The sequence below is a fragment of the Calliphora vicina genome, chromosome 1, assembly GCF_958450345.1.
Source record: "Calliphora vicina chromosome 1, idCalVici1.1, whole genome shotgun sequence".
Taxonomy (NCBI): Eukaryota; Metazoa; Arthropoda; class Insecta; order Diptera; family Calliphoridae; genus Calliphora; species Calliphora vicina.
The window spans coordinates 12,580,659-12,600,117 of record NC_088780.1 but is presented as its reverse complement, the minus strand read 5'-3'; the positions used below and the strand labels follow the sequence as shown (position 1 = coordinate 12,600,117).

General features: G+C 34.0%; 1 protein-coding gene and 2 non-coding genes across 3 annotated transcripts in view; all 3 read right to left on the bottom strand.

The window, feature by feature from the left end:
• The window catches only part of LOC135949215 (uncharacterized), a 97,805-nt gene that overhangs the window by 13,035 nt on the left and 65,311 nt on the right, over positions 1 to 19,459 (bottom strand). The gene's annotated exons all lie outside the window — the stretch shown is intronic.
• TRNAT-AGU (transfer RNA threonine (anticodon AGU)) lies at positions 10,549 to 10,622 on the bottom strand. The gene has a single exon. It is a non-coding gene; the product is annotated as a tRNA-Thr (tRNA).
• TRNAT-AGU (transfer RNA threonine (anticodon AGU)) lies at positions 19,277 to 19,350 on the bottom strand. The gene has a single exon. It is a non-coding gene; the product is annotated as a tRNA-Thr (tRNA).

Here is a 19,459-nt window from a genome sequence, read left to right as displayed (position 1 = left end):
AGATGATTTAGATCCTCCTTGTCTCCAATGACCCTAAGAAACTCACAGATTGAACTGTCTCTTCTCCTCTTACCTAAAAATTGGTCACAGTTGGACCCAAATCCATTTTCAATAAAAAATTTCCACGGTTTTCAAACAGGAAGCGTTGATGAATAAGTAAATTTCCATTTACATTGGGAAATTTATACAGTTTATTAACAGGAAGTGTTGACAGTTAGTTGAATCCAATTCAGAACTATTCCAACCCCATACCCCTGAAGAATAGCAAAACCAATTTCGCTTTTTATGCAAACATTCGCTGTCCGAATTGTTAATTTCCAAATTATAAACACGAAATGTTGACCTATATTTGGATGAGGAGTATTCAATGGTTGAAGGTCCCTACTATCTAGAATGATTTGATTTTCCTCTTTTTAAAGAAATCAATGGTAATCTCCCCATGTTAAACAAATAGAAAAGTGTTATCAAGATGATTTAGATCCTCCTTGTCTCCAATGACCTTAAGAAACTCACAGATTGAACTGTCTCTTCTCCTCTTACCTAAAAATTGGTCACAGTTGGATCCAAATCCATTTTTAATAAAAAATTTCTACAATTTTCAAACAGGAAGCGTTGACGAATAAGCAAATTTCCCATTTCTACGATTTGTTAACTTCCCATTTCTGAGGGCCCCCTTTCCTTCGCCTTTAAAATCCCAGCTATCTGCGGATATTTGTACTTTAATTGTTATTGAATAAAACACAGATTTTTTGTTAAACAATTTATTAGTCAACATATTGATTTCAGCATACGCTTGGCTCCAAACTAAATCTGAACAACATGTTGTACGAACATGCTGATGTTCTCCCAAGAGTCAAGCCAGCAAACAGCAAAAAAAAATTAAAAAAAAAAACTCAAGTTTATACGGTAGTTGCCGACATAAATAGCAAACAATTTAAACAGACACCACAAACGACGCATTAAACATGAGAACGCGCGACAAGCTCAACACAGGATTAAAACACACTCTCGCACACTCAATGGAGCCAAGCTGAACTCAATGGAGCCAAAACAATGCCAACCAAAAACTTTATAGAGCAGACTTAAGAGGCAGAGAGTGGAGAAGGAAGAAAAGTTGCTGCTGATGCTGCTTAAACAAGAATCAAATTAATAACAGATCATATAACTGAAAACCAAGGGGGGTCCTTCATATGCACAGTTCATACAACAAAATATATTTTGCCCAACCAACCAACAAAATAAAAACAAAGGTTTTCCTTTAACAAAGATCTTTTTAAATAAAGTTTTAAAGAGTTTGATTCTGCAGTTTATTTTATAAAAAAAAACAAATTTGTATTTTTTTCCATCATAAAATTTTATTGAAAAGAAAAATTAATTGTTTTTCAACTACTGTGTGTAAAAATTCATTTAATTCAGTTCAGTTCAGTTAAATTTATAACAATTGTTTAATTTTTAATGACATTTAAATATGTACCTCTATAAATATTTCTTTTTATTGAGTGTAAACATATGTTTTGTTATTTATTTGTCAGAAGCACATGTCACTTGTACAATCGAAATTAACAACATCAATTCGTACTCTTTGTACTCTTCGTATGTATGTACATGCTGCTGATACTTGGACGTACAAACAAACAAACAGACAACAAAAATATGATTGATCTGTGTCTAGAGTTTGTTTCTCATTCTGCTCAAGATTAATTAATGCACCCTGTAATTATAATATATTTTCATTCCATTTCATTTATAATTGTAACACAAACCCCCCCAATATGTGAATATTTTTAAGTTATTCGTAAATTTCTTATGAATTTGTGGCTGTGTAACACAAATGAAACAAGAATTTATTTCAATTTAAAGACTTAACAATTATAAACGATTTTTAAGTTTTTTTATGTGTCTTGTTGCAATAAAGAGATGAATGAATGAATGACGGTATCATTTGACTGACCAAATGTACAATTGTCCGGTACGAATTAATTACTAAACGAGGGCTGAATGTAAATTGTGATAAAAATAACACTTGCTATCTTTTTAACTGTTCCATGATGATCCCAAACAAACGATGGCCACTTGTTTGAGATTCTCTTTGTATCAAATTACCCCAAGAAACTCACTGATTTAACTGTCTCTCCTCATCTAGTCTCCACGTTTCTCTTAGTTGGAGCCAAATCTACAGTTCTACAGTTTTACTGGAAATAATCATCAGGCTTATTTGAAAGTGCCAAAAGCTAAAAGGCCTAACTCCACTTTTAGAAAATTACCCAGTTTTATTCAGACCAATTATGAAAAAAAATTCCCCGGGGAGTTTTTTCCCTTTTCGTTTTTTAACATAGAATTTGAATAGGAAAATGAGAAAAGGGAAAAAAGTCCCAGGGAATTTTTTTTCATAATTGGGTGGAATATTATTATTTAATTAGTTGTAAGCTCTTTGAAATTGTTTTGTTTTTTAATTATTTAAATATTTTCCATTAAAAAATATGAAAAATCGGTATAGGATTTGAATCTTTCCAATTTACTCCTCTTTAATTAAACGCATTGGTTTAGTTAGGCCTTTTAGCATCTGACACATCCATTTAATGCCTGATTTATAGTATTTGAATTTCTTATTTCTTTGTGGATCCCAAAAAAACATTGAGATCCTTTTCCATGATTTTTGGGATCATTTTTCCACCGTCTCTTTTCACCGTCCTAATTTCTAGATTAGCCACCGTTGAACCCAAATCCTTTTCCAATAAGAAATTGCTGCAAGTTACAAACCGGAAATGTTGGCAGGGAAGTGGATTTGAAGTATTTATTGCGGGATTTTTTCAAATCTCTAGCTTTAATTTTCAAACATTTGGACAAATAAAATAAAAATTCAATTCCATCCATTGTTAGTTATGCCCTTTTCCCCTCTTTCTGGCAAAATAAGGATTCCGAGCGAAAAGAACTGCTCATCTTTTGAGGCCAACAACGAATCAAGCCAATTTCGGATACTCTGTTCCAAAGTGAAGCGTATTCCAGAGAGAACGTTATGCATCGATCAAAACAAATAGTACATTTTAACAGATATTGCAACATTTGGCCGAGCGTTGTCATGATGGAATATTAGGTTTCTGGACGCATATTCTGGGCGTCTTAAGGGCCAAGCTCGCTTTAAACGAATCAGTTGCATTCGGTAAAGATTCCCTGTAATTATTTGGCTAGATTTTAGCAGCTAATAATAGATAGGATCCTTTTACTCCTCACCAAATACACAGCATTACCTTAGCGCCATGGATATTTGGCATTGGTGTCGATTCGTCTGGTTGACCGGTCTTCGCATACGATGTTTTACGCTTCGGGTTAAAGTAATGGATCCATTTTTCATCGAAAATAATGATTCGGCGCAAAAATTGTGTATTTTTTTGCGTTCAAACATCATTTCGGACATGCAAACTCGTATTTCAATGTCTCTTGAATTCAGTTCGTATGGTACCCAATTTTCCAGGTTTTGGATGAATCCTTGCTGCTGGCAAACATTTTGAAATTGCTGCTTGAATAGTTCCCAAGGGTTTTGCAAGCTTTTGTTTAACATAAATCTTTATGGATAATGCCTCCAATTTTGGTTTCAGTTGGAGATTCTTGGACATTTTAACGAATCTGCCCTAGTTTTAGGAGATCGATTGATGTTTCATCTTAAGTCCCCGTTGTTTCGATAGTTCCTTGGCGACTAGTATATTTTTGCTATGATCTTTAAGGCCAATAGACTCATCTTATTCAAATACCCCGCCAATCCGTCCAAAGACATTTTCATGTTCTCTTGTATTTGGGTAAAGATTGATACTTTGCTCATGATCTGGTAGTTCTTCATTGGAGTCGGTATTCTGAAGAATCTTACCGTTTCATTCCCAACTTTTAAACATAATCAATTTAAACTAAGATCCTCTTTGTCTTCAATGACCTGCAGAAATTCTGTGATTCGACTTTTATTTGACATCGATGTTACATGTATGATCTTGTAAGCCTTTGTTGGCTACAAAGATCCTGAATAAGTCCATCGTTTTAACTATTCCTTGGCCTCTACAAGACGTCTTGTCTTTTTGGCACCGATATCACCAAAAACTCATTGTTTCTAAATTTTCTTGTATAGTCTTTTTTTGAAGCAAATATCCTGAAAAAAACTGCCCATTTCGACTTGACCTCTTCATCATTTTTAACATGAACTTTATGAATACAAGAATAATCTGGGTTTTTTTCATTTCGATTGGATATTCTTGGACTTTCTGATGACAAATTGGCCCTGTTTCGAAATCTTCTTAGTTTCTAGATTTTGGAGATCTATCGTTGTTTCACCGACAACTTTAAGTCCCCGATACTCTGGATAAACTCTTTGTTTCGATAGTTGCTTGGCGACTACAATATTTTTGCTTTGTTCTTTAAGGCCAACAGACTTTTCTTAATCAATTTCCTCGCCAATCCGTTCCAAAACAGTTTCATGTTCTCTTGTATTTGGATAACGATCGCTTCTTTGTTCATGATCTGGTGGGTCTTCTTTGGTGTCGGTATTCTGAAGAAACTTACCGTTTCATTTGTTCCTTGGCCTCTTAAAAATTCGGTTGAAGACATTTTTTCAGTTGTAACAGAGCAGATTTGTCATCAATACCCCTGTTTTGAAATGTTCTTGGTTTCTAGTTTTTTGTTCCCTATCCCCTATATATAGGGCAGTTCTATGGCCTGTAGTATCTTGCCACCATGATCTATATGATCAACAGACTCGTTTTAACCTGGGGAACTTCTTTGGTAGGTTATCGTGGTAGTTACCAGCGTGCGAACAATCAAGTAGAGTCGAAAGGACCCAGTTTTGACAAAAGAAACTCACTTCGACATTTTCTTAGTCTTTGGTGTTTGGGAATTGATCGATGTTTCTTCCATGAAATTCATTTGCGTTGATCTTCTTAAGAAACTCACTGTTTCGACAGTTTATTGAAGCCTTTAAGGATTACAGACCAATCTTGGTTTTCTTGTCTTCAATCTGACTGCAATAAATCTGTCTGTTTCCAAACTCAAATCTTGGTTTTGATTATCCATGAATATTTCATGCAAGAAATTGTGGAATTTTTTGAGTACAATAACCTAGAGAGTCCTGGGCTTTCACTTCATATTTGCTGTTGTTTCTTTCATTTGTTCCCAAACTTCCCGCAGTAATTCGCTATTTTAAAATGATATTCTAGGAGTTCACTGGTGCTAATGTAGCGGATTTCTATGTGAGTTATTCCAAAAACCTGCTGTTATGTGTTTAACATACTCACTGGTTATTGATACAACTGTTATCATGTTCTTTAAAATCCTCTTTGATTTCTACGATTCATTGATTCGATTGTCTTCTGCCCTCAAAATCTCAAAACCATTGCAATTGGGAAATTTCTACATTTTATACGAGATATTTGATGGATTAAGATTTTAAGTGGTTTCAAACACGTAACAGCAGGTTTTTGGAATAACTCACATTGAAATCCCTAGAATGGTTTGATTTGTTGGTCCCAAAAAACGGATCATCTTTGCCTTCGATGAGCCTAAGAAACTCACTAATGGAACTGTCTCTTCTACTCTTGTTCCAAAGTAGATAACAATTGAAACCAAATCCATTTTCAATGGGAATTTTTTTGAGATTATAATCTGGAAATGTTGGAGAAAAAGTATTTATAAAAACGTTCTCTGTCCGAATTGTTAATTTCCCGATTCTGACGTCCCCTTCTCAGCTATCTGCGGATATTTGTACTTTAATTGTTATTGAATAAAACACAGACTTTTTGTTAAACAATTTATTAGTCAACATCATAATTTTCTTGAACGACAGTAATCGTGAACTTAACAGACATAATACCTTGACCTTCCTCAACCCTAATTCAACAGCAAAATATCATGGTTCCGTTATTTTCTTGGTCTCTGGTGCATTATAAGTAATCGTTATTTGTTCAAGACTTTCAAGAACTTATTTGGAGACAATCTATCCTCTTTGGCTTTCTTTGACACGAATAAACAATGAATTACTCACATCGGTAATTTATAGGTTTAGGAAATAATGCAGAATCTTGGATGTACAATCTCATTTAAAATCATTTGTTTAACGATATTTGAAATGTTTTCTGAATTACATTCAGTTTCTCTTCTATCCCAAGAGCTCTTTTCCGTTCAGCCTCGTTTGTTTTCACATGTAATTACATATTTAAAAAGATGTAAAAGAAGATATTGATGATGATCAACATCATCGTCATCATGATCATCATCAGTGAATTAAAAACCATCATATTTAAACAATATGTAAAAAAACAATGCTGGCTATTTTTGGTTTCTTAGAACTTTTGCGCTAATTTTTTTTTGGTCACTCACAACTGGTGTGTAAATGTTGTTATTGTTGCTGCCCTCCAAGCTGTCAATCACAATGATTTATACAACTTCCCACCGTATATCATCACAAACAATTTATTATCAACAACAACAACAACAATGGGGTTCTATAGCAAAAGTTATCGTCTGACTTCTCAACAACTTTTTCCTCGCCGGTTTCAGTTGGAATCGGGCAAAAGTTATTTGTCGGCTTTAACAGCATTCACCACCAGCATCATAATCATTAACAGTTTCATCATTCTCCTGCTGCTGATGATGATGATGATCATCTGGCTTCTATGATTATTAAACGTTTTTCATTTGAATTTGTATTTTTTGTGTTCTCATTTGCTTTCCATCTTAATTGGTTGGCAGAGCATTTATGTTTCTGTATAGTTTTATGCTTTTCAAAGTGGCGCTTAATTGTCGGCACTTAGATGACACTGGAAAGTGATAACTTTTGATGTTTACCGTTCAATGGTGATACACAAACATTGTGTATCACTATTTAACGGTAAATTGTGTAGGATTATGTTTGTGGAAATCCTTTTTTAATTAGGGGAATACTGTTTTTAAGTAAAGACCTCACACAGTGAGGATGTCAATATGTTTTTAAGATCCTTGGAGAACAAGACGTTATATGATTTTCATACTGTTAAGGTTTGGATACAAAAATCAGTAAGAATTTCTCAGAAACTTTCAGAGAAACTAATTTCGAACTTTTGGAAATCTATCATAGATAAGAACTCGAGTTGGCTAATCATCTTGTCGTGATATGGAGTTTAAGTTTAAGAATCTAGCAATCCCTTTAGACAGTCCAGATCATGAAAAAGTCCTTTACCAAGACATCACAGTTTGCTCTCCTGTAGAGCGCATCAGACATATAGAAGGCAGTGTACCGATTCTTCCTTTTCTGCGTCTAGACACTTCTGCAATAGTTGTTACGTTCCGACAAATGTGCAATCATACAATGCCCGGAAGTATCTGGAAATACTTGTTTCGTTAGTTCCTGGATCTTCCATAAGTGGATAGATATTTATCTTTAATTTTAGAAGTCCCATTTTGGTTCCTTTGTAAGGCAATCCGCCTTATCCTCGTGAGATAGTCGAGTATATATTTTGCTAGAAGTCTAATCAAGTTTCAACTAAGAGCCATGAAAGTCTTCCGTGCCACAGCATCTTGAATATTCAACAAGTGGTAATCGTAGACCACTTTTGAGTTTCATCACTTCTAACGTCCATTCACCAATTATATTTGATACCACAAACAAAGGAATACAAATGTCATTTTATACCGCAATTTCGTCCAAAGATAACCCAACCGTTGTGTATTCCCAGCAATTTCATCGGTTGCTCTCATGTCTTGGAATTCACATTAACTCGGCAAGAAGTTGTCTATGTTGGACCAGGATATACATTAAATTGAGAAGACATTCGCTCTTTTTTGGTTTGGAGTTGAGAGCATTGATTTATGCAGTCGATGTCTCGAGATTAATTTCTCATTTTCTTCATTCGGCTGTGTTGATGGCATACATTTCCGCTTGAGGAAATCTGTTTCAGTTTTATGGAAACAGGACAGATTCGTCATCAATTTCCCCCTATTTCGAAATGTTCTTGGTTTCTAGTGTTTGGAGATCTATCGCTGTTTCATCAGCAACTTTATGTCCCCTATCCCCAAGATAAACTGGCATTAACCTGGAGAAACTCTTTGGTTGGTTGGTTTACGTGGTAGTTTCCTGGGCACGAACAGTCAAGTAGAGTCGAAAGGTCCCCGTTTTGATAAGAGAAACTCACTTTGACATTTGCTTAGTCTCTGGTGTTCGGGAATCGATCGATGTTTCTTCCATGATATTATTTGGCGTCAATGTTCTTTAGAAGCTCAGTGTTTCGACAGCTTAGTGAATCCTTTAAGGATTACAGATCAATCTTGGCTTTATTGACTTTAATCCGCCTGCAATAAGTGGGTTTGATATATAAATTCAATTGAGAAGAAATTTGCTTTGGAGTTGACTGATGCAAGGCAGTTCACGTAGACTTCAATGGTCGTTGACTCGAGATTAAATTCTCATTTTCTTCTTTCGACTGTGTTGATGGCATACATTTCCGCTTGAAAACGAGATAGATATCAGATAATGTGAGAGAAACCCAGAGATTAAGTTCATCGGATAAAATCATCGTTCCTTTTAGAACCAGTCGTCCAGAGGACAGTGTTTTACCATCTCTTGTCGGTATTCTAATCGAAAGGTCCTAATGGTACCAGTAATAGAAACATAGGATGGTCTCTGTGGCTTATTAGGAATGTAGAGGTTCTTTAGTGTCCACCACTCTCCAACAGCCACATGACCATTGTGTATATCCAGCGTGCAATATAAGGTTTGAGACCTCATTTCTTCCTAAAGATGTTCTTTACATGTATACAAGCCCATATTTACGTTGTAAACTATTGACGTCACGTGTACGATGTTCTAGACATTCTTTGGCAAGAAATACCCTGAAGAAACCCTTGTATATATGATATTTTTGCCCATCCTCACCACCAAGACATCCTGTTTCTATATGTTTTTCAACCATGTTCAACCTGTTTCTAGGTCACTAGTATCTTGTCACCATGGTATCTTTTTCCTGCCAATCCAAACAAAAACAAGAACGATTGATGTTTTATTAATGATCTTGCAGAACATATTTTGTGTCGATATCCTGGAGAAACTCTCAGTTTCGACTGTTCTTTGACCACGAAAATATTATCAACATGCAAATATTGATTGATGGATTGATTGGTAAGGAATCTGCCATGTTCGAAATAAGTTTCTAATGTTTTGGACAATTCCTTGCCCACTAGAGTCATGTGGTCTTGATTTTGAAGGCCAAGAGACTCATCTTAATCATTTCCTTCCAAAGACATGTTCATGGTCTCTGCTGTTTGTGGAATGATCCATGTTTTTTTATTTATTTATGACCTTTTGCTATATCATGGAGAAACTTATTTTTTCGTCTATTCCTTGACTTCTTAAACATTGTCAACATAACCTTTATAAAAACAGGGCATTCGGTTGTCAATTTTTTGGACTTTCAACAGTAATGTGCGTGATAGATATCATAGAATTTTTGTATTCATTTGAAAGTACTATCAATGCCATTATGTATGAACTATAATATCATGCAAATGTCCGCCGTGGCTTCACCATGACTCAGGCGCATAAATCCGGCTGAATTTGATTGATGGCATGGGTTATGCTGTGGCTAATTCGCATAGACCTGTGACTTAATAAAACCCCACATAAAAAGTCTAAATTTGTCAAATCGAACGATGTCGATGGCCAGTTCACATCACCTCCACGTGAGATGACCATGCCCTCAAATCGCCCGTATAAATTGTCCAATCTGGCATGAACTGTATGGTACGTATCGCCATCTTATTGAAACCACATGCCGTTGCTGTCCATATCATTCAAATCAGGAGAAAAGAACTTGGTAACCATCGACCTATTGCGCTCTCCAATGACACCGCCAGCCCAAAATCCACACCAAACAGTGACTTTTTCGGGATGCATTGGACGCTCTTGGGTCTCATGTGGATTAGTATAGTCCAATTCTGGGCTTCACCATAAAATGAGCGAATTGCGCGGAACGTTTCATAAATAGAACACCCATTTTGATAAAAACATTTTTATCATTTGCACATGTTTTTGAACGCTACAAATGTCCATGGTGATTTGGCAAAACAAACTAAAAAAAAAATGATAGCCAATTCGAGAGATGTAGCTTCAACAATCGGAAGTCCCTATTGGACCAGCAGTCAGGGCATGACTCCTACTTATGCAATGCATTGGTGGTTCTACAGAAAATACTTTCAAGCGAATGATTTTCTATAGAAACAAAAGATTTCCCATAGAAAATACTTTAAAAATAACGTTTTTATTAGAAAACACTTTCAAACAAAAGATTTCCCATAAAAAACACTTTCAAGCGAATAATTTTCTATAGAAAAGTATAGGAAAAAAGCCTTTCTCCATAGAAAACACGTCTAAACAAATGATTTTCTAAGAAAACTCATTCAAACAGAAGATTTTTCTATAGAAAACTCTTTCAAGCTAAATAATTTCTAGAGAAAATAGAAAAAAGATTTTCTATGAAAAAGTCTTTGAAACAAAAGATTTCATTACGACAAAGACAAAAAAAATTAACACTCATTTCACAAAGGCCCCGACGAGATTCGAACTCATGATCTCCTGTTTACTAGACAGGCGCTTTAACCAACTAAGCCACGGCGCCCTGCGATTCAAGGCTAAATTTTTAAGAAACTTCTGTAACATCTGGAGAAAGTTTTTTCTTCTAATTTTAAACTTTAGATAACATATGTCATAGAATATCTTAGAAAAATAATTTTTCCCATCAAAACATCTTTAATATAAACAAGTAAGAGAGCTGTGCCGAATCTTATATACCCTTCACCAAATTATACTTAAAAATATTTTTTTTTAAATATTTTTATTTAAACAAAATCAAAAATTTTTTTTAATGTTTTAAAATTTAAAAAAAAAAATTTTTTTTACAAATTGTTTTTTAAAAAGTTTTTTCAAAATTTTTTTTTTTAAATTTCTTTAATTAATTTTTTTGGAAAAAGAATTTATGAAAAAAAAAAATTTTTGAAAAAAAAAAAAATTCGGGTTAAAAAATAATTTTTCCGATTTTGACCCATTGTAGGTCCAACTTACTATGGTCTTATATACGTCGTTGCAAAGGTCTTTGAAATACCTATGATTAGATATCCATATTGTCTATATTAATGACTTAGTAATCCAGATATATGTATGTAGGTCAAAAATAGGTAAAAAAATCGAGGTTGTTCTAGTTTTTTCCTTATATCTCAGCCATTTGTGGATCGATTTTCTCGATTTTAAATAGCGACCGAGCCGGAAGAATTTCGGAGATATTGATGTATGAATCGTGTATGTAAGTTATTTGGGGGCTTCGGAAAGTTGATTTCAACACACAGACGGACATGGCTATATCGATTCCGCTATCTATAACGATCCAGAATATATATACTTTATGGGGTCGCAAATGAAAAATGTGGAAATTTCAAACGGAATGACAAACTTACCACTAATGGTGAAGGGTATAAAAAAAATTATTAAGATTTCTTCAATTTTTTCCTAAAGCAAACGAACAAACAAATAAATAAAACCAATTTCCCATGAATATTGTTTTCTTAACTAATTACAATAGCCACATTTTCTACAAACGAGTATGTGACTTAAAAAAACGCCCACTTTACAACACCCACTTTCTATTGTGTTTTAATATTTTTAAACTGCAGCCACAGAGGGTTTGTTTTTCATAAAGCCCCCCATTTATAAATTTTCAAAAGTTTGTGTGTGAATTTTTGAATAACAATTACCGATAGATGTTAAAATAGTTATTAAATAATAATTTCACCTTGATGACATTGCTAAACAACAATGATTATTTAACAAACAATAAAAAAAAATACAAAAAAAAAACAGCAATATAATGAATAATAATGGTTTATGGGGAATTATATTGTATATGAAATGTATATAGAAGTAATAGATAGATAGGCCTTTAGTAGTAATAGACCTTAGGTCTTTTTGTTTTGTGCTGTGTATAGAAACTCATCACTGTCATTATATTTATGTATATAGACGTTACGTTGTTGCCCGTTGTCTTTGCACTTGATAATTTTCTCGCTGAATGATTTTCTGTGTGAAGGTTGTGTTATTGTTTGATTTTAAAAACAAATTCTTTTGTTTTTTTATTTTAAATCTATACATTTTCCCATTTCTTATTAGAAACCATATGGCAACTCCCTCCCCCCCTTTGAAGTTTGCTAACTTTGGTTGGCAACTTCACAGACAACACACCACTTAGTAAAAACATTTGATGACAGAGTTGCATTAGTTTGTATATATTTTGTAAACGTCATGTCTTCCTGGGTCTTCCTTTAATATTTATATATCGTTTACTACAATAATTTAATACCGGTCTTGAGAATTTTAGATTTATTTATTCTTTTTTTTTATTTTTTTTTTGTATTTAAGTAGCTCAAGTAGACAATGCGTGCGTGTCATTGGTGTGTTGTTAACCAGACGAAACAGAAAAAAATTAAAAAAAAAATTAAAGGAAAAACGCAAGCAAAAAAAGCCCATGAAATGAAATTGTATTAAATTGAAACGGAAGGAATGTTAATACTAACTATATCAAAGAGAGTTTTGTATGCGTTTTAAAGAAAAATCAGCACAATCAAAAACTTTCAATTTCAATGTCATTCAAACGTAAATAAACAAGTGCTGTTGTGCTGGTATTACATGGCATTAAATTATTTAATGAGATAAAATGCCATAAACATAGATTGAATGCAATTGAAGGCAAAATTTATATAAGAGCAAGGTCGTAGTAGGCATTATTTAAGTGCTTATTATCCATTCGGCTGTGATAAGTTTGTTAAATTAAGTAGTTTTAGGGGAAGACGTTGACAGATATATCAGTGTTAGAGTGTCCCTAAAAAGCAATAAAATTTGCATGTATAGCAGCAAGTATAAAAACCCAACTCCAGGCTAGGTGATCTTCAATCGTTTACGATTCACACCACTCCTTCCTTGTTTCAATATTTTGTGGTCATAAGCAACTATTTTATGTCAGTTAGCTGCTTTCGTTTGGGCCCTATCGTCGACAGACGAACGGACGGACATAGCTAGATCATCATAGAATCTTATGAGGACCCAGAATATTCATAAATATATACCAATGTAGGTCTTCAATGGGCAAAATCTAAATATTTCCTCCATATTTTTTTGATAGTGGGTATAAAAAGGACGGAATTTTTTAAAAAATTTTAGCTTTTATTTTGAAGCATTTGTGACAGGCCTGTCACACATTTTGTTCGGAATAGTTTCAATTCCGTAGTTTTTATTCCGATCGATTTCGTTTTAGGTTCTTTAGATTCCGTGTAATTTATCAATTCCAAAAATATTTAATAATTCTGTATTTCTGATTTTAATTTGACATCTTTTTTTATATTAAAACAAAAGTAAAGTTTTTGGTACAGAAATTGTTTAAACATTTTAGAATAACAACTACATATGTACAAAGAAATATCAATTCCACTTTGAAAACAGAAACTGGTTTCATTCCGAAAGAAATTTTCGTTTTACTTTTTCTGGAGAAGCAAAATACGGAATTAATTCCACTTTCGATCGGAATGGAATTCTGTGACAGGCCTGATAAATTTAGACATTGTTAGCTCTGTCCTTTTCTCATGTTTCTGGCAGCATATGGATTCCGAGCCAAAAGAACTGTTCATTTTGAGGTCAAGCTGAAATTTCAGTGATTAAAAGGGCGGTACACTGAATGAAGTACTATTTGGTGTGAATATCCGAATATGTACTAACAGTAAGCCTGCTATCAAATCCCTATCTAGCATCTACTCGACATCCAGATTGATACATGAATGCCGGTTATCTCTTAACGAGATGGCGAGACATTCTAAACTGGAGTTTTTCTGGGGCTATCACGGGTTAGGCTTCGATCTCTAATATAAGTGCTTACTGGGCACTGCTTGATTGGTGCGCATGCTAGGAGACTGAACACTCCATACAACGAATTTTGTAGAAGGTGCCATGATGAAGACGAGGAGGAAACTGTTGAACATCTCCTCTGTCTTTACCCTGCTCTTTCGGGGGTTGGGACTGCGACAATAGGCAGTAATTTTCTGCACGGCCTAGTGGATCTATCTACTGTGGATGTCAGGAAGATGGATTCGTTCATTCGTGCGTCAGGTTGGTTATGACATGTGAAGGACCTCTTGAGGACCTGAGCATGATCCTTAGTTTATCACAAAGGTACCAATTTATGGACCCAAGTGTACTGGTTAATACTAGCTGCCTTCATAACCTAACCTAACCTTGAGGCCAAGAACGAATCAAGCCAATTTCGGATACTCTGTTCCAAAGTAAAGCGTATCTCAGAGAGCATTCTACATCGATCAAAAGAAATATTAGTCGGACAGGGCAAGGTCTGAACTATAAAGTGGTGAGGCAAATCTTGCCAACCACTTCATTCTAAAAACTTTTTAACTTTTTGCGTTTTAGTGGTCACTTTTCTAACCACCTTTTCTACAGTCTTTATAATTTAATGTTATTTTGTAAAGATTCCGCGTGAACGTGACGTTGAAGACATTTTGTTGGAAGCTATACCTTCGGATGATGAAAGTGTCTGCTGTCTTGAATCCTACGATTCCTTAGGGGCTCCAGTCAAAATTTGATGGTGATTTTGATTCGGGTGATGACATATCTCTATCAAATGTGGCTTATACTTCTGTTAGTCTCTAAAACTGCTGTGATGGAACCAAAATGGGGAACAAATTTTCGTTTGGAAGAGATATCATAGGAGGATAATAGAATTGGAGTATGTCTCACCAACACAGCTATTTCGTTTGTTTTGGTCAGAAAATTAGTCTAAATGATTAGCTGCGAAACTAACCACCCCATTCCATAACCTGTATTTTATTCCTTAAGCTGTATTTTTATTTTTTTTCTTATTTTTCATAATAAATTAACCTTAATTAAAGAAAAACTTATACACAAAATCGTAGCTGAAGGAGTTAACAGGTATTGTAACATGTGGCCCAGCGTTATCATGATGGAATGTTACGGTTTTATGTCTTGCCGCATATTCTGGGCGTTTTTTGGCCAATGCTCGCTCAAACGAATCATTTGTGTTGGGTACAGTTTCTCTGTGATGGTCTGGCCAGATTTCATCAGCTCATAATAGATAGAAGCCTTTTGGCCCCACCAAATACAGAGCAGTACCTTAGCACCAAATATCCAGGCTTTGGTGTCGATTCTGCTGGTCTATCGGGCTTCACATACGATCTCTTACGCTTAGAATTATTGTAATTGATCCACTTTTCACCGCAAATAATGATTCGAAATGATTTTTCAAGCATCATTTCGGTTATACAAAATCGTCTTTCAAGGTCTCTCGGCTTCAATTCGTAAGGTACCCAATTTCCTTGCTTTTAGATGAATCCTGCTGCTGACATTTGTTGCTTGAGTAGCTCTCAATGTTATTGCAAGCTCTTTTGAGTTTGACATCAATCTTCATGGATTCTTCGTCTTCCAACTTTTTTGGCTGGCCTGGGCGATCTTTGTCTTTCGTGTCAAAATCACCACTTCTAAACCACACAAACATTCTCTCGCTCGTTGAAACTAATGGAACACATTATTTGGTGAGCAATCGTTGTGCTTCAGCAGCACTTTTTTTTTCAAATTAAAAAAGTAAAGCAAAACTTCCCGCATATGACGCATTGTTGTCACAAAATTCGTAACTTTCGAAGCAAAAAAAAACATAGTTGTTTCCACTATAATGGTCAATAACTAAGTGAGAATAAATGACAGATATGTAGTCTTCAAAATGACATGACAAGTTATTAAAAAGATACGCCAGCTATTGTAAATCCCGCATAATTTCAATAGCAAAGTTGAGGACATTTACAAAGTTTTTTGGAATGGGTTCACACGCGTCTAGCTTACTTAGGCATATATTGAGTTTATTCAAGAGAGAGGAACATATTTCCAATTCCTCTCCTCTCTCATATACAAACTCAGGACTTGCGCAAGTAAGCTTAACTTGCGTGAACCAGCATTTACTATTTTATTACTAAAATTAATGGAAAGTAAAAAAACTATCAAGAAAACTAACAAACTGAGTATTAAAAGTTTTAATTTATTAATATTATTCTTATTTAAGCAATTAAATATCAATTTCTAATCCTGATTTATCTTTTATTAATAAAATTTTGTTGCAATAAAATATTTCAAACTGATTTTAAACTGCTTTAAACTGATAAAACCCCAAACTGATTTTAAACTTTTTGTTACAAGATTAACCAACAGAGATTATGAACTGAACTGAATATATAAATGCAGCGACACAAAATGGAGGTGTGGTTACCACACACAAACCACAAGGCAAAGATTTTGAAATCACAAAACGAAATAAAACTCGAAAAAATAAAAAATATTTCACAAAAAAATCTGTGCTCTGTTCTGCACAACACAGTAGTAGTAGTTAGTTACAGCCTAAACAACAATGAGAAGCAAAATTGAAGTAAAACCCAACGGAATAGCAACAACGGGCGTTGCCCAACACCACCAACATGACATCAAGGGAGAGTCTGGGAACAGAAAAACAGAAAAAAAGGTACAACATCCAAAAGCACCAACAACTCACGACGATTACAATGCAATTGTGCGCGCGCGCCGGACTGTAAATTACATGAATATGGTATGGAACGCTAGCAAACCAAAAAAAAATGGAAAACATTTTTTAAAACCAACCACAGATTCAGTTTAACATTTCGTTTTTTTTTTATTGTGTTTGTAAATGGCAGCCTAGACTCTTTGCAACAGCAACACAAAAAGAATATGGCTGCTTGGCAAAATTAAAAACCAAAAGAAAACAACAAAAATGCAACTTTATACTTTTAAAAAGAAGATGCTCTTAAACTACGAAAGTAGAATTACAAGATAAAGCAAAAAAAAAAATCACATTAAAATAAAAAGACATAATTTTAAAGACTGTCAGTGGTTAAGAAAGCCAAACACTTGTACAAAATACCCAGCATGTGTTGCAATATTTAAAAAAAAAAAAAAAGGAAACAGAAAACAGACTGAGACCCTTAACAGACACAAAAGCATGAACAAGTGTTAAGAGGATTATAAATAAACCGGGGACTTAAAACGCCTTTAAACTACAAAAGATTAAAGAAAACTCAAGTACATGGTTAAGCAAAAACAAAATTACAATTTTAAATACCTAATAAGCATATTGTGTAAGATTACTGCATTTCTTTTTCCATTTAAAGTCTTTAATTTTTTGTTACACTTAAGACTTTAAAGCAAAACAAAAAAAAGGATTTTAAAAACGCCTTAATTTAAAACAAATTGGCAGTACTGTGCCTTATACATGGTGCTACCAGATCACTTAAGTCATCTTTCAATGGGATTGTTGTTGTTGTTTTGTTTGTTTTTTATTGTATTGCAGGGGTGGGCATTTTACGGTTGAGGTTAAAAATCAACTGCTGAGAGGATTATAAATAAAAAAGGGATTAAAAACTTGTACAAATGATAAGTAGGAAGCAAGAATTTAAGAAGAAAGGAAATAATTATCGGATTTTGTAAAAAAGAATGAAAATAATAAGTTTTATTTGTAGGTTAGCTTCAATTGTAGGACTTTTGCAAGTTAAATTATAGCTTTAAAAGTAGGTCCTTTACAGATCAAAATTAACATCAATCGTGAGTTGTTTACAAGTCAGATTTTAACATCAATCGTAGGTCTGTTACAAGACAAATTTTAACGTCAATCGTGGGTCTGTTATATGATAAATTTTAGCTTCAATCGTAGGTTTTTTACAAGTCCAAATTTAGCTCCAGTCATAGGTCATCTACAATACAAATTTTATCTTCAATCGTATGTCTGTTACAAATCAAATTTTAACATCAATCATAGACCTGTTACAAGACAAATTTTAGCTTCAATCGGAGGTCTTCTACAAGACATATTTAAGCTTCAATCGTAGGTCTTCACAAGACAAATTTTAGCTTCAATAGTAGATCTTCTACAAGACAAATTTTAGCTTCAATCGGAGGTCTTCTACAAGACAAATTTTTGTTTCAATCGTAGGTCTTCTACAAGACAAATTTTAGCTCCAATAGTAGGTCTTCTACAAGACAAATTTTTGCTTCAATCGGAGGTCTTCTACAAGACAAATTTTTGCTTCAATCGGAGGTCTTCTACAAGACAAATTTTTGCTTCAATCGTAGGTCTTTTACAAGTCAAATTTTAACATCAATCATAGACCTGTTACAAGACAAATTTTAGCTTCAATCGGAGGTCTTCTACAAGACATATTTAAGCTTCAATCGTAGGTCTTCACAAGACAAATTTTAGCTCCAATAGTAGATCTTCTACAAGACAAATTTTAACATCAATCGTAGGTCTGTTACAAGACAAATTTTAGCTTCAATCGGAGGTCTTCTACAAGACAAATTTTAGCTTCAATCGGAGGTCTTCTACAAGACAAATTTTAGCTCCAATAGTAGGTCTTTTACAAGTCCAATTTTAGCTGCAATCGTAGGTCTTCTACAAGACAAATTTTAGCTCTAATTTTAGCTTCAATCGTAGGTCTGTTACTAACCAAAATTTAACATCAATCGTAGGTCATCTACATGACATATTTTAGCTTCACTCGTTGGTCTGTTGCAAATCAAATTTTAACATCAATCGTGGGACTTTTACGAATAAAATTTTAACATCAATCGTAGATCTGTTACAAGACAAATTTTAACGACAATAGTAGGTATTTTACAAGTCAAATTTTAAATTCAATCGTAGGTGTTTAGCTTCTATCTTTTGGTTTTATTAATCCAACTTTAGCTTTTATTTTTACAAGTCTAATTTTATCTTTAATCCTAGTGTTTAGGAGTCCAACTTTGAATTCAATATTAGGTCTTTTAGTAGTCCAACATTCGTTAGGCAACCTTGTGGAAGGTTTTTTATAGTATTCTGTATTTTTAACTAAAGATTTTCTTAGAAAAGTGTTTTACACAAATGTTGTTCTATAGAAAACAATTTCTAGCGAAAGATTTTCTATAGAAAAATATAGAAAACAAAAGACTTCCCTAGAAAACACTTTTAAAGAAATGGTTTTCTTAGAAAACACTTTCAAGCGAATTATTTTTTATAGAAAACACTTTCAAACAAATATTTTCTATAGAAAGCATTTTCATGCGAAAGATTTCGTAGAGAAATACTTTTAAACGAAAGATTTTCTATAGAAAAGTCTTCGAAACAAAAGATTTCAATACTTCCAAGACAAAAAAAAATGAACACTCATTTCACAAAGGCCCCGACGAGATTCGAACTCATGATCTCCTGTTTACTAGACAGGCGCTTTAACCAACTAAGCCACGGCGCCCTGCGATTCATGGAAATATGGCGAATTTTTTAATAAATGGCAAAAGTGGATGTGTTTATCAGATTCTCGATATACAGTGCACTCGCGATAATATGAACTAATTAATAGC